Source organism: Lissotriton helveticus, chromosome 4_1, assembly GCF_964261635.1.
Source record: "Lissotriton helveticus chromosome 4_1, aLisHel1.1, whole genome shotgun sequence".
In the NCBI taxonomy this organism is placed as follows: domain Eukaryota; kingdom Metazoa; phylum Chordata; class Amphibia; order Caudata; family Salamandridae; genus Lissotriton; species Lissotriton helveticus.
Window position 1 is genome coordinate 428,075,887 of NC_136063.1, and position 17,074 is coordinate 428,092,960.

Below are 17,074 nucleotides of genomic sequence, written 5' to 3' on the forward strand. Positions count from 1 at the left end.
TCTTCCACATGCTTCAACACCCTCCGCTTACTCAGCAAGACCTTCAAATGGACCCACCCCCCGAATCCAGGAAGACCGTCACCTATGCATCCATCATCAGCAGGCTGGACTATGGGAACACCCTCTATGCCAGAATCAACAAATCTCTACTCTACAAACTTTAGACTGTCCAGAATGTCGCAGCTAGACTCATGCTCAGCATCCCATGACAAGACCACATTACCCAGCATATACAAGACCTCCATTGCCTCCCCGTCGAAAAACAGAGTGATTTTCAAGCTGTTCACACACACCTATAAATGTCTCCACAACACCGGACCCTAATACCTCAACAAATTAATGTCCTTTTACACCTCCAAAAGAAACCTGCGCTCCGCTGACCAGGTCTTGGCCGAGATCCCCTGCATCCGCAGAACCAGTACAGGAGGCATACCCTTCTCCTATATCATGGCCAAGACCTGGAACAAATTACCCCTCAGCATCAGATGAAGCACCACACTGAAAGCATTCAGGAAGAGCCTCGAGATCTGGCTTTTCAAATGACCTGAGGTGCCCAAATCCCCCGACACACACTGCCCCAGCGCCTTGAGACCCTCACAGGTGAGTAGTGTGCTCTATAAATCCCTGATTGATTGATTGATAGGCCACCAAAGTGTGTATTTGAGTGTTATCAAATGGCCCTGCTATTGATTTGGCTGTCTGTAACTCTTAAGGGCAGTGGAATGAGTAGTGTTGCCCTTTACAATATAAAGAGAATCTCCCAGATTGACTTGTTTTGCTTCACCTCTGAGAGCTAGTTTGAGGGTGCTGGTAAGCTACCAGTAGCTCTCGAGCTACTGGTTGGAGACCCCTGGGCTATAGGAATTCCACATCCCTGATGGTGCATAAGCAGCTTTCGAACATAGTGGACGCAACTCAGAAAGCATTCTTACCATAAAGATTACGCTTTAAATGATTTGATAAATTTTTTTAAATAGTTTTAAATAGTTTAAACTATTACAACCAGTTATATTTTCCAAGAATAACTTTGAAAACGGAATAATAAATGTTGAAAAACTTGTACTTACCAGAAGTATCCAATGACAGGCAGTATTTGTCGGAGTAAGAAGAATGTCCATTTTCTGAAAAGGTATCTGTAGAGTTAAAATGCAATCATTAATAGGTTTACATTACAACCGAATTACATTCGTTTAGAGTTATAAGTATTAGAAAAAGTGAATATTAATAAATATATTTTGAAAAGGAACATCGTTTCTTTGAAAAACTTTTAAAAATATCTTACATTTGTCATAGTCTTCTAAACGTTACTCGATTCTACTCTTAAACATTAATTTAAATAGAGGTCTGAGAGGGCCATATGATGTAGCAGTAACTATTACAACCATGTAGGCATCATTTTAAACAATACAGGTTTGGGAGTGTCACGTGACGCAGTAATAAATATTAAAACGAATGGGAGAATTAGGAGGGAGCAAATACGATGAACCAGAAAGTATATATTCCACAAAAATAAAGCAACACAGAGCTGGGAGGGCCACGTGATGGATTAAAAAAAAATAATACTATTATGTACGAACAATTTGTATCAATACAGGCTAAAGCACGTGACAGTTTAAAAATATGAAACTGAAATTTATGCACGGTGAATTTTTACAATTAGAGGTCTGGGGACCTCGTGACGCAGAAAGAAACATTTATACAATGTATATACAATTTAAAATCGTTGAGGGGTAGGAGGGCCATGTGATGGAGAAAAGAATATCATAATGAATGTACAATACAAAGAACACATACCAAAGCACGTGACAGTATTCAAAAATACGACACAGAAATTCATGCACAGTCAATTTATAAAAAAAAGAGAGCTGGGAGTGCTCCGTGACACAGAAGGAAATATTAGGATCAACAAAGGAAGATCAATAAGAATACAGGCCTGGGAGGGCCTCGTGACGCAGAAAAAAAAATACCATCATGCACTCACAATTAATAATGGGGGCCTGAGCACGTGGCGTAGTACAGAAATACGACACAGAAATGTATGCACGCACAATTTATAAAAATTAGAGGTGTATAGGACCTCGTGAGTTATAAAGAAACATTTCAATTATGTAAGCACACTTTGAAACCATTGAGGGGTAGGAGGGTCACGTGATGTAGAAAAGAATACCATCATGTACATACAATAAAAAGAACAGATTCCAAAGCACGTGAGACTCTTCAAAAATACGACACAGAAATTCATGCACGCTCAGTTTATAAAAAAAAAGAGGACTGGGAGCGCTTCGTGACACAGAAGGAAATATTAGGATCAACAAAGGAAGATCAATAAGAATACAGGCCTGGGAGGCCCTCGTGACGAAGAAAAAAAAATACCATTATGCACGCACAATTAATAATGGAGGCCTGAGCATGCGGCGTAGTACAGAAATATGACACAGAAATGTATGCACGCACAATTTATAAAAATTAGAGGTGTATAGGACCTTGTGACTTATAAAGAAACATTTCAATTATGTAAGCACACTTTGAACCATTGAGGGGTAGGAGGGTCACATGACGTAGAAAAGAATACTATTATGTACATACAATAAAAAGAACAGATTCCAAAGCATGTGAGACTCTTCAAAAATACGACACAGAAATTCATGCACGCTCAGTTTATAAAAAAAGAGGACTGGGAGTGCTCCGTGACACAGAAGGAAATATTAGGATCAACAAAGGAAAATCAATAAGAATACAGGCCTGGGAGAGCCTTGTGACGCAGAACAAAACCCCCATCATGCACGCACAATTAATAATGGAGGCCTGAGCACGTGGCGTAGTACAGAAATACGACACAGAAATGTATGCACGCACAATTTATAAAAATTAGAGGTGTATAGGACCTCGTGACTTATAAAGAAACATTTCAATTATGTAAGCACAGTTTGAAACCATTGAGGGGTAGGAGGGTCACGTGAAGTAGAAAAGAATACCATCATGTACATACAATAAAAAGAACAGATTCCAAAGCACGTGAGAGTCTTCAAAAATACGACATAGAAATTCATACACGCACAGTTTATAAAAAAAAGAGGACTGGGAGTGCTCCGTGACACAGAAGGAAATATTAGGATCAACAAAGGAAGATCAATAAGAATACAGGCCTGGGAGGGCCTCGTGACGCAGAAAAAAAAGTACCATCATGCATGCACAATTAAAAATGGAGGCCTGAGCACGTGGCGTAGTACAGAAATACGACACAGAAATGGATGAACGCACAATTTATAAAAATTAGAGGTGTATAGGACCTCGTGACTTATAAAGAAACATTTCAATTATGTAAGCACACTTTGAAACCGTTGAGGGGTAGGAGGGTCACGTGATGTAGAAAAGAATACCATCATGTACATACAATAAAAAGAACAGATTCCAAAGTACATGAGACTCTTCAAAAATACGACACAGAAATTCATGCACGCTCAGTTTATAAAAAAAAAGAGGACTGGGAGTGCTCTGGCACACAGAAGGAAATTTTAGGATCAACAAAGGAAGATCAATAAGAATACAGGCCTGGGAGGGCCTCGTGACGCAGAAAAAAAAATACCATCATGCACGCATAATTAATAATGGAGGCCTGAGCATGTGGCGTAGTACAGAAATACGACACAGAAATGTATGCACGCACAATTTATAAAAATTAGAGGTGTATAGGACCTCGTGACTTATAAAGAAACATTTCAAATATGTAAGCACACTTTGAAACCATTGAGGGGTAGGAGGGTCACGTGATGTAGAAAAGAATACCATCATGTACATACAATAAAAAGAACAGATTCCAAAGCACGTGAGACTCTTCAAAAATACAACATAGAAATTCATGCATGCTCAGTTTATAAAAAAAAGAGGACTGGGAGTGCTCCGTGACACAGAAGGAAATATTAGGATCAACAAAGGAAGATCAATAAGAATACAGGCCTGGGAGGGCCTCGTGACGCAGAAAAAAATACCATCATGGACGCACAATTAATAATAGAGGCCTGAGGCGTAGTAGAGAAATCCAAAAAAGAAATTCATGTATGCTGAATTTATAAAAAAAGAGGCTTGGGACGGATTTGTGATGCAGAAAAAAAAATACCACCATGCACGCACAATTAATAGTAGAGGCCTGAGCACGTGGTGTACTATAGAAGTAGTACACAGAAATTCATGGACGAACAATTTATTAAAAAAATAGAGGTGTTGAGCAAGTTGTGATGCAGAAAGAAACTTTTAAACTATGTGCATACAATTTAAAACCATTGAGGTGTAGGAAAGCCATATGAAGGAGAAAAAAATAGTATTATGGATATTCAATTTACAGTGGAGTCTGATGTTGTGGCGTCTTCTCTTACCTTTGCTTCTGTCGTCTTTTGTCGTGTCTTCAAAGGCTGCGGTTTCGCTCAGTCTGGGGTGTTTTGCATGCGGGCGCGCCGCCTCCGCGCTTATGGTATTGTGGCTGGGCAGCGGCAGCAGCAGTTACACCACGTCGAGTGTCAGGAGTCCTCCTCCGTTCGAGCAACCAGTTCGTAGTAAATTTGATGACGACACTCTGTTTGTCACCGCAGCACAGGCAGGCAAAAGAGAGCATGCTCACGTCAGTGCCCGAATTATATGGGAACCGCGGGGGCTTACCAAATCAAGCCCAGGGCCGTGATTGGTAGCGTTTTCGTGGTGTGCAAGAATGACGGTCCTGGGGACATCCCATTGGCTAATGTATTCGTTTCCAGGGTTAGTGATAGAAAGTATGCTAAGTGGTGGCATGTGGGTAGTGTGGACGGGCGTGCACCGCGCATGTGCAAGTATGAGTGTGTGCACTAACAATTAACAACAGAGAGAGATGGGGCGGTGTTATAATGTACGCAGAGGCAGGCCCAGAATCGGATCTGCAATGAGTCAGCATTTCTAATCATTCTCCTTAGCGCGCCCTGAGCTCTGATTTGTCACTGAGAGGGTGATCGCACCATAGTTTGTACTGCTTATCATACTCAGCGTGTTCCCGCATACGGTACGAATATGCTTTGATGTTACTCGTCGCATTAAAGCTTCGGTGTGACGTCATGTACGGCGTTCTGTACGCGAAAGGGGGCAATGTTTTTACTTGGTTTAAAGCATGTATGTATTTAATGTACATACTAAGGGTAGACATTTGGGATAACTATGATTTAAAAAAAAATACTTTTAATAATCCTTTATTACTTTTAAAAAGAATTACACAAATCGCGGTAGAACATCATGTGTACTTGTATTGAAAGAGCTGCGCAAGCGCATCATAAGCGTACGCAAAGCCATGTGACTTTAAAAGTAGAGATTTGATTGGTTCGTAACTTTTCCTATTGCGACTGTTGAAAGTTCCGTCCCATTATAATTATTGGACTTTGACTTTCTAAGAAGAAGCATTTGTTCTGAGAATCTTCTCAAATAGAAGGAAGATCACCATAATAAGAGGAATGGAGTCATCTTCCAGCAGTTCTTCAGAGGGAGATTTCATACCTGAAGATCCTACAAAGAAGAGGGAAGAAGCTCTAATTTGGAAGTTTTTTACTTTTCCAGAAGGACAAAAAAAGGTTAGTGCTCCAAACGTAACCTGTAAAATCTGCGAAACAACTCTTTCAAGGGGTGATCCATGTAAAAAATACTCCTTTGGGACATCAAATTTGGTGCGACATGTGAAGAACTTGCACCCCAACATCTTTTCTTCAGCTGCAAGGCGCACGTTGCACGAGAACCCACCTGCTGCTGCACCAAGCACATCAATTGCTGCAGCAGCATTTTCAGCAAGCAGTCCACACCCACAAATTGATTCTGACTTTGCTAAAGTTAAAACTCTATGCATTTATTGCGATAAACTTTTGTGTTATGGGGAACAGTCTATGGACCTGATGAAATGCAGGATACAGGAGCATCGCTGTCCTTGACATTAGTTTTTTTTTTTTTATTCTTTTGTTCCGCTTGGAATTTGTTCAGAAAACACAAAAAAATAAAAAAAATAAAAAACAGTTCTTTTTAGAACTACCTTCAATGGTCAAAGAAAGAACTATATTTCTATGTTAGTGTGCAAAAGTTTGTCAGAATGAATGTGTAGTTGATAAATGAATGAATTAATATATTACTAGTTTATGGAGAATATGAAAGTGCAGAAGTATAAGGAAGTGCTCCAGCATAAATCTATAAGGTGTTTACCTATAGTATACTGTAGTATGTCCGAAGCACTTGAATGTAATATATGTACATAAATATGTTAGAAGTCTATGCTTCAATTTGCGCTGCTGGTGAAACTGCCTGGGTGAATTTGTATGTGTTAGGGGCAGATTTATAATCCCATTGTGCCTCTTTTACGCAGCCGTTGCGTCACTTTTGTGAGACACCGGTGCTGCAAAAGATGTGCCATGGTGTGTGCTATTAACAATGTGACGCATCTGGAGGGTGCATTACATTGTAAAGCCCTGCGCCAGAAGAGACTTTCCTGTGCAGAAGGGGGTGCAGCAACGCCTCCTAAAAGTGATTGAGTGAAATATAACATTTCATTCAGTCACTTTTGAGCTTATGCTGCGTCAAAACCTTGCACATGCTTGAAGCAGGTGTAAGGATTGATACAGCTTTGTGAGCATAGGGCCCCAGAGCATTGCTGGAGTTGTGTTATACTTGCAACCGAAGTCAAGCAATAATTAATCCAAAAATTACTTTGCAATTTAGTTTTGTTATTATTTTATAATAAGAATATGAAATATAATCGAAAAAATTAAATACATATAAATATTTATATTAAAAATATAAGAAATTAGTATAAAAAGAAAGACATAATAATTAATACATTTATAACTTATCATTTACAAAACCTTTGAAATTCACTGAAAAAACCATAGGTTTCACACACGTTATAGTTAGGAATTAGCATTTAAAAAACCTTGCAAATTCATTGAAAAAACCATAGGTTTCACACAAGTTATAGTTAGGAATTAGCATTTAAAAAAACATGCAAATTCATTGAAAAAACCCTAGTTTTCACACGTTATAGTTAGCTGAACATTTCTCTCATACAAAACCTTTGAAATTACTCCCGTTATAGTTAGCTCAGCTAACTATAACTTGCGCGCCCGCAATGCACTGCTGATGACGTCACATATAACATCACTCATGACATGGTCAGTGACATCACTCATGACATCACTGATGACATCTCAAATGAAATCACGATGACATCACTGATGATATCATCCTTGTGAAAGAATGGCAAACCTCCTTTTGGCGTAATATAACCTTTGATACACACCTTCAGAAAAAGAAAGTAAAAATAAAAAAAAAATGGAGATTTCAATACCACTTACCAACAACCTATTCAGTAATTCTGCCATCTACATACCCATGAACTCATTCACCAACAGTTCTATATAGTAACTTATACATGTACTCACTCATCATATGTACTCATATACTTATAAATACTGTTACACACCGACAGTCATCCATACAGTTACTCACACATGCAATCAAACATCCATTTGTTTGCATATAGAGCTATACACACACCACTACACTTACTTTTACAGAAACGTACACATACTTACTCTCTTAAACAATCAGTGATAGAAACACATACTTATTTCTACAGGAACTTTATGAATCTGTCACTGTCATATATCCTTACTTATATACATCGATACTCACACATACTTGTTTAAAACATATGTACTTACTCATAAAGACACTATTGAGGCAGTCATTCACTCACTAGCACACCCATACACACATTCATCCACCCGTGCAGTCCTGCACACATGCTGTCTTCAGAACACATACAAACAGTGAGTCAGTCATTCATGCATCTGTGCCCTAAGTAATACCCGCCACCAAACCATACAGACACTCATTCTGATACTCAAAAAACCAACTAATAACCCATATAGACTCTCGTGTAGTTACTCACCAACCCATGCAGCCACTTATACACAAAGTGAGACACTGATACAGATATTTACATATTTAAACATTACTCGCTAATACATGAATTCACTAAGATACACTTAATAAGTGAGTTATACAATGAAATTTACAAAAAAAATCCATTGAGACACTTATTTACCCATTTATTCTTCCATCGACCTTTAGATATACATATATAAAAATATTTATTTTTCAGAAAGACACACATTCAGTGGATGATGTCATCAGTGATGTCATCAGTGATGTCATTTGAGATGTCATCAGTGATGTCATGAGTGATGTCACTGACCATGTCATGAGTGATGTTATATGTGACGTCATCAGCAGTGCATTGTTGGGCGCGCAAGTTATAGTTAGCTGAGCTAACTATAACGGAGGAATTTCAAAGGTTCTGTATGAGAGAAATGTTCAGCTAACTATAACGTTTTTTCAATGAATTTGCATGTTTTTTTAAATGCTAATTCCTAACTATAACGTGTGTGAAACCTATGGTTTTTTCAGTGAATATGTGTACATATATTCTTTGTGCACCAAGTGTTATTGTTCCCAGGGCCTGGTCCCTCTAAGAGTCAGTGAGATCCTTGCATTATACACTTGGCTGACACCCAGACCCACAAGGTAAACCCTTTTAAGGACAGAGTACCCGGTCTGTCACCCAGACCCCTATTACCTACACTCATCAACCCTCATTATAGTCCAATGAGTATGGATAGGGATGTTGAGGAAGGCTCCCAGGGAGGGGAAAATACCCTGGCAGACCTCCCTTGGGACGATGAATTCTATGAAGCGGTAGATGCTTCAATTTACAGAGCAGTGGGTGAAGCCATGATGCCCTTAGAGGAGAGACTATCACGGTAGATAGACCAAGCCCTAGCACGACTGTCTACTCTACCCATTGTTCCCGCTCCCCAGCCTGGGCCTCCAGGGGTTCCCCTGACTTCAGATCCCGCTCCCCACCTGCTAAGCGCGGTGCTCGCGATACGGGGGTGGATCCTAGTGGCTTTGAAAGGCTCAAACAAGCCTTCTGGCTACCATTTTTGCCACCTGCAGGCAATGGTTTGTCAACCCCACAAGATGTTCTGCCCACCAACTAAATGCAGGGGACGTTGACGTTGAGCTCCCTTCTCGCCCCTTCCAGGACAACATATTTGACCCCGATGAGATCATCCACCCCCGCTCATTGGATTGGGCTCCGGCGGATAAGGTTGCCACTATGTGGCAATGTGAATACGGAAGCTTTTAGAGAAAGAGGCCCAAACTGCCTCCTGGCAGAATGCCTGCGAGCTTCTCTGGCAGGTAAAGCCACCCTCACGCCAGAAATTGACACCTGTATGGCCACTTTCCTACAAAAGTTCATGAGGGATCCTAAAAAAGGAATTGACAGGTCCTGGCAAGTGTGCCAGGACAAGCTCTTGGACGTTTTAGGCCCCTTCACAAAAATCTTGGACATGGCCAAGGAGGCCAAGATGTCAGGTTCCCTGATCTCCCAAGAGTCCCTTTCGGGGTGGGCACAAGGGGCCATCTTGTTTTTGGCCAATGCCAACTGTGCCCTTTCCACAGAGGGCCGTCGCTCACTTCTTATAAAGGTATACCACAAGATTGGGGACCTTGCTGACTCAGAGACAGGGGCACAAGTAGGCCTCTTTGGTGAGCCGTTTGTCAAGGAGCTTGGTAAATTTGTCAACACTTTTACCTCCTTGACAAGGCACAGTCATCCATCAAGAAGGTGTTTCCCAGGTTTTCCGTGGGGTTGGTCGAGGTAGGGGCTGCTCGACTGGCTGTTCCTCCAATCAACCCTCGAGAGGGCAAGGCTCTGAGCAGGGTCAATATCAAGACCAGTCCCGTTTTGGCAACTTCTACCCTGCAAGAGGCAGGCGAGGCAAGGGCAGAGGATACCGAGGAGCCCCAGCCTCAGCCCATACCAGTGAGTTTTCTCCCTTCGTCTCGGGTAAAGTTAGGGGGGAGGCTGGGGAATTTTTTCCAGGCCTGTACTTCCATCACAGGGGACGCATGGGTGTAGCAAACGGTTCGAGGTCTTCACATAGATTACGTGGGCAATTCCGTCCAACAGTGCAGGCCCCGTCCCATCCAGTTCTCCCAACAGGAATCCTCCTTAGTGGACGCAGAGGTCTCATCCCTCCTAGCCAAAGGGGCTATTGTTCCCTCCACTCAGCTTCCCAGGGGATTCATCAGTAACATATTTTTGGTGGACAAAACGGATGGGGGCAAACACCCCGTGATCAACCTCAACAAGTTCAACGAGTGGCTGGTCTATCGCCACTTCACGATGGAAGGAATTCATCTCCTCAGCGATGCCTTGCGTCCTTCAGACTGGTTGGTGCATCTGGGCCTAAAAGATGCCTGCCGAGTGATTCCGGTCTTCCCTCCTCACCGGAGGTACCTCCAGTTCATCTGGCGGCAGCAGACGTACAAGCTTGCATCCCATCCCTTCGGCCTGTCATCGGCCCCTTGGTGCTTCACCAAGGTCCTCAAGCCAGTGGTGGAGTGTTTGAGAGCTCCGAGGGTGAGGATAATAGTTTATTTGGACGTTCTGGTCCTTATGAATGCATGTCCTCATCAGCTTATGCATCATCTTCTAATGGTGGTAGATCTTCTCCAGAGTCTGGGCTTTGTGGTCAATAAGATGAAATCGGTTCTCACTCCCTCCCAGTCGCTTACATTTCTTGGCTTCGTGGTAAACTCCACTTCCTCCACTCTCAGTCTACTAACCAGGAAGGTCTCAAAGATTTGAGACGATCCATATCCAAGCAGCAAGTGTCGTTCGGGGATTTAGCCCGGATTTTGGGCCTATTTTCAGCCTTCATCCAGGCCATCTTCCCATGCCCCCTCCACTATTGAGCCCTGCAATGTCTCAAAGTGGTGTATTTGCTCAGAGGGTGTCCTTACTCCCACAAGGTGGTTCTTTCAGAGGAGGCACAGGAGGAAATTCATTGTTGGCTACAGCAAGTGGAAGCATGGAACGGTTGGGCGATTTTCAGGTCTGCACCAGATCTAGTGCCAGAGTCCAATGTCAGCACAGTAGGCTGGGGAGCCAGGTGTGGCAAATTTTCTACAGGAGGATTTTGGTCTCCAGAAGAACGGAGATAACATATCAACTGCTTGGAACTCCTAGTAGGCTCCTTCGCCGTCCCCTGTGCGACGAGAGATTCCATCCAATCACCTGTCCTACTAAAAATGGACAACAAATCCAGGGTTCTCTATATTAACCACTAGGTCCAAAGCCCTCTCCGACCTGGCTGTCGGTTTTTGCCAATACTGCCTGGATCGTCAGGTGTCGGTCACGGTGGAGTACCTCCCTGGACGGGAGAACCCGTGGCGGATTTTCAATCCCGCAACTTCAGAGATTCCAGCCTCTGGAAGCTGGACCCAGATGTTTTTCAGAGGTTGAATGACATTTGGGGTCCTTTTTCGATAGACCTTTTTGCCTCGAGGTTTGACCACCAACTCCCTCGTTTCTACAGCTGGAAGCCGGATCCACTGGCAGTGGCCACGGATGCCTTCCTCCAGGACTGGAGTCAGGAGAACGTGTACGCCCTTTCCCCCATCGCAATGATCACAAGAGTGACAGCTCAGATCAGGAGGCAGCGAGCAGAGGTGGTAATAGTCACCCCCTTTTGGAGATCTCAAGTCTGGTTTCCGGTTCATCTGGAACTTTCTTGGGATTCTCCAATCCTACTCCCCCACTTCCGGATCTCCTTCTGAGCCCCGACCAAGTTCCTCATCCTCTGATTCAGGGGAACTCATTGTGGCTCATGGCGTGGAAGATTACAGGAGATGTTGGGAGATCCTGGGCCTTTCGGAAAAGGCTGAAGAACTCATGTCCAGGGCTTGGGCTAATAGCACAGTCAAACGTTACAGGTCTACTTGGGGCAGATGGTCCCGCAGGTGTGTGTGACAAGGTCTCAATCCCTTGGACTCTGATATGGTCCACATCTTGAATTTTCTAGCCCACCTAGCCTAGCCTCTAGTAGTCTGGCATACAGATCAATAAACACCTTTCGCTCAGCCATCTCTGCGGGCCACGTGCCACTTAAGAATGTGGCAGTTGGAGAGCATCCCCTCTTATGCAGGCTGCTCTGAGGCATCAGACTATCTCTGCCTCCAGAACCCCGTTATTCGGCCCTCTGGAATGTCAACCTGGTCTTCAACTTGTTCTTATCTTGGCAATCTAACCATGTTCTGTCATGGAAGGAGTTGTCGGCCAAGCTGGCCATGTTGCTCTGCCTCATCTCCTGCAGACGTGCGAGCTTTGAATATCACAGCCAGAATTTTTACTCCGAATGGGGTGACGTTCACTCTGCATAGAAGGACTAAGTGTCACACAAGGACAATCTCATATCCGGAATTCTCAGATTCCCCTAAACTGTGTGTAGTCCGCTGTTTGAAAGCTTATGAGGAGATGACAGAGGAGTTTTGTCCCCCTTGAGAACGGCAACTCCTTATTGCCTTACGTAAAGCATTTAAGGCAGTGTCTTCTCCCACCATTGCCAGATGGGTTAGGTGGGTTATACAAAAGGCAGGTATAAGCCTTTTGGAGCTCACTCAGCTCAAGGGGCAATGACCTCGAAAGCATTAGACTTAGGTGCCCGTTTCAGGATATCCTCAATGCGGCGGATTGGTCTTAGGACCCTACCTTTAAAAGGTTCTACTTCAAGTCAGTGCTGGACATGGCTCACCTCGTGGTGAGCAAGCTTTGAACTAGCATACTCTTCACCTCCAGTCCTGACATAGAATGAAAAATGTCCTAGCTATCGTAACGGAAAGTTTCAATTCTATTAAAGACTTGGAGGTGAGGATTATCCCGCCCTAGGGTTTTTCAATGAAGTTTGATTTCTTGACTGTTGAGAATAATGATTGTGTTGTCATTTCTTTTTTGGAATATCTGTCTCACTGCTATTCATTTGCAGGCTTGACAATTTTCTATTCATTAAGTGACAATGTACCTTTGTCCTCGTAGGTTCTTATGCGAATGAACAGGACTCATGAAAGCTGACTTTGCGCGACCAAAGAGGATGAAGGGTCAGTGAGGACAGACTATGTTGGAACTGGAGTGTCCTTGATTGGAGGGCTCAGGACTGTTCCTGATTGGATAGTTTTCTTTAGTGCGTTTTTTTCCAAGGTTTCATGGGAAATGTAGTTTTGTTTGTTAAAGTTGGCTGCTGATAATAAAAGTGAAGAGAGAAGGCATAACCCTCGCCTCCGAGTCCTTAATAGAATTTATATTTTACGTTTTGATATCTAGGAAATTTTCATTGACTACATCTTGATCACTTTTGAATCATGCAACCTAGTGGTAGATCTGGAAGTGGAAAGTGATCACGACCTTTCAATGGCAATGGTTCTTTATACGGGAGTTGAAATATATGCAATACAAAATAGAGCCTAGACTATCAACTCACAATTTGACAGTCAAGCGCCAAGCAAACAGAATCTTTTTGCTATAAACCATGCCCATTTATCAGTCAAACATCAAGCTTTAGGCTTCACTTCTAAAATCTGTTTACAATGCAGGCTTGCAAACAAGGAAGGTACCAGCTGTTGGAAAACAACAATAAATATTTCTGTTTTTTTAAAAACAGGATCTCAACCAGATAGCTTGGATTATCAATCAATCTCACTACTAGGCCTCTCTGGAAACATGTATTGAAAAATCATCCTCAATTATGTGCAAGACTGGGCTGACAGTATTTTGATAGTATGCAACCTACAAGCAGCCTTTATTAGGCAAGGAGCCAGAACCATAGATCAGGCCATGAGACTTTATCTTATCTGCTTCAAGTATACAAAATTAAAGAAATCAATCCTTTTCTTAGTGTTTGTTGATCTGAAATGGCATTCAACTTAGTCAACAGAAACCTGCTGTGGAGTACATTAAAAAACCAAGGAAAGCCCAGCAAACTATTGTGTGCTTTGCAATCACTTAATCAAGATGCTCCTGAAAGGGTCAGATATGGTGCTAATGGGGAATGTACAGCAGAATTTCCTGTCCAAAATGGAGTCTGCCAAGGCTGCATATTAGTGTTGATAGAGCGCTATGTTATTCTGAAAATTTGTAGGGGTGCATTATAACCACAGATAGTCAGCACCCGCATATTTAAGAGGACTGTACTAATTTGTGATTATTAGAATGTAGTAATTAATCAAATTATGTTAGCCTATTTAGGAATATTCATGTTATTTGGGAACTAATGTAGTGTTAACACGAGAAAGTGCCTTAAGTAAATGTAGAAGTGAATGCTTTACATATAAGATGTTGCATTAGCTTTAAACGTGTACAATGTTAGAAGTTGCACGTGTAGGCTCATTTATTCATGAGTGAAATGTATTGCATTAACATGATTTTTAATCTAACGTTATAATGTACTTTAGAAATGCATTTAACGTGTGAAGACCTGAGACATGAAGACGCCAGCAGAGGCCTAGCTATATTTTCTTAGCTTAGTTAAACGTTGTAGGCTGAATTGAACTTTTCCTTGGGAAAAGGCTCCTGTTTGCAGTCGAATTTCGCATTGTAACTTAGAGAGTGTCCAAGGTTGTTTCTCATATGTTGCTGTTGCAGGTGCAAGGACATGTAGCTTGTTAGGTAGAATAATCCTTTGTTTAGGAGTTAGATTAGTAGGAGTGAGAACGAAGTGAGTAGATCGGAATGCAGAGAAGCTACATTTGGCGGAGAAGGTGCCTGGGACCCAAGGACACAGCAACGGTTTTTGGGCGAAGATGGAGTCTTGCTGGAAAAATCCAAGAGGCTGCACCTGCCTGAAGGGGTGTGTTTTGGGTGTGTTTACTGTTTTTGGGATTTTGTATTAGGGACAGTGCCCTGTGGTGGAGAGCAGAATTAGTTAGATCTTGAGCAGGAAGGAGCATCTTAGAACGAGCTCTGTAGTTTAGGCTACTTACCTAAGGAAAGTGAGTGTACTTCTTATGAAGTCTTCACTGCTGACACCATTTCTCTTGCCTGGGAGGGATGCTAAGTAAGAATGACACCTTTTGGGAGGAGGAGCCAAGATGGCGATCGGAACAGTCGCATAAACGCTTCGCTCTGAGGTCCCTTCCTCCCCGCACGCCTATCCTGTTGATAATCCTGAGCGAGGCTTTTTGATCTACGTTGTTAGAGAGAAGCGCTCACTTACCATCTATTTTTGGGGCTCCACCGTGCAGTAGATCCAAAGAACTGCCCTCGTCTGCTTGCTGGCCTTCGTGGCGCTGATGCCGGGGCCTCGAGTGCAGAGGTTGCCCGCCAGTGTTCGTAGTGTTGGCGGCCCTGGTTTGGATGAGAAACCGGTCAGTGGGAGCCTGAGAGCCACGAGCCGGGAGAGTTGGTGCTGACCCACTCCCAATAGTGGGTTGCCCCGTATGCCCGAGCTGTCGACGAGCCGGAGAGAAGCCGTGTCGCCCGGTTCCCCTTGGGTGTGACGCCCGCCCATGTTAATAGTCCCGTCCTTTCGGTGACTCTCCTTTCCGCACCAGGCGTCCACTGCCGACGATCAGCCGTGAGACCTGTTGCCTCTGGTGGTCGGACTGGACTCGGAGGTGGAGGGGAAGTGGCGGAGAACGAAATGGCTAAGATGGCGGATGGCGCCTTGGAGTGCACCCCTCCCGGGGACGGAGACACCGCTGAATTTGAGACCCCCGGACTTCGGCTACATGGGGAGACGCTTACGCGTAGTCACATGCTGGTTGCACTGGTTACCCTGCGGATTGCTCTGCTCCGGAACTCCCGGGACTTGGAGGTACGGATCGCTGCCATTGCTGATCCACCATTTTGTGGCGTATGTGCTTTCCCCCGAGTTGGTGCCGCTGAATCTCCTTCGGTCGCTGTGCCAGGTTCCCCGGATGAGTCTACAGTTTTGAGGGTGCGAATGGATCTGGCTCCTGTGCTGCGGTGCTTCCCGCATCCTGTGCTTTCCTTTCCGTGCTTGGCAGACCTGTTTTTGGACTTGGACTTGTTGGTGGTCGGGGTATTGTTGCATTCTGGCCGCAGCCGTGCATCGTCGGTTGTTTCTTGGTGGCTGGAACGATGTTGTGCGGCGGCGCTGCCTGCTCCGCCTGGAAGGATTGAACTTTTTGTATCGACCTGTCTCCTGACTGCAAGGCTGTTTAGCAGTTCTACTATTCACAGAAGTGGCCAGGGGTAACCTCGCTTGGGTCTTGGAGGGACTTCTTGCTGGTTAATGGTGATTCAAGGACACGTCTTGTGGGGCTGTTACTGATTGCGTTTTGTGCGCTCGCTGATCTTTGTACTTTCTATGGCCTCTGTCTCTACGATTTTAGTTGCGGGGGTGGGGGGGACCGGGTATCTGAATCGCCGGCTCCTCTTCTCATTCTTTTTCTTTATTGTCTTCTTCCTTCTCTCTTTCTTTCCTTTCTTTAGGGTGACTCTGGGGCGACAGGCACGCTGTTAGTGGGGTAGGCCATAGCCATTACGGTGATGTAGGGTGGCGGGTGTTGGAGGGGTTTTGTTATTTTAGTTTGTTTTTGTTCTATGGTCCTTTTCTCTCTTTCTTCCCAAGGGGGTTGGCTAAATCTTCTTCTTACATCCTTTTTCTGTTAGGCATCTGCACTTGTCTCTTCTTTCTGTCTTACGGGTGGGTTTTCCACACGATGTTCTCGCTAAATTGCTAGCCATTGTTTGACCTTTACTCCTGGCCTGCCTTCGGCGGGCGTAGGGTGTTTTCGGCCTTATTGCTTATCATCGATTTCTGATTGCATGGAGGGGTACACCCCTCCTGTCTCTTCTTGTTTATTGTGTAGTGTGATGCCTCTGTTGATATAGCCGCTGCCTCCTTCTCAATATTATAAAAATGAAACCTCTCCTATCCTTGTGCTTCGCTGTGCTACGACCACGTACTACGACTATAACGTGATTCCTCCTTTTATCGTACACATTTACAATGCTCCTGTCTTTATCTCCTGATTTTGCGGCCGGCCCCTGTGGTTGTAGGCCTGCGCCTGTATTGCTCTGTTTGACTTAATAAAGGTTTAAAAAAAAAAAAAAAGAATGACACCTTACAGCTAGAGTAGGGACAGACTAACCTTTTCTTTTTCCTTTTGTGTAAATGCAGTTAGGATCTCAAGTGGTGACTGTAATAGT

At 43.6% G+C, this 17,074-nt stretch overlaps 1 protein-coding gene across 1 annotated transcript in view; it reads right to left on the bottom strand.

Annotated features, from left to right (window-relative positions):
* The window catches only part of MATN2 (matrilin 2), a 669,488-nt gene that overhangs the window by 604,920 nt on the left and 47,494 nt on the right, over positions 1 to 17,074 (bottom strand). The window lies entirely within an intron of this gene.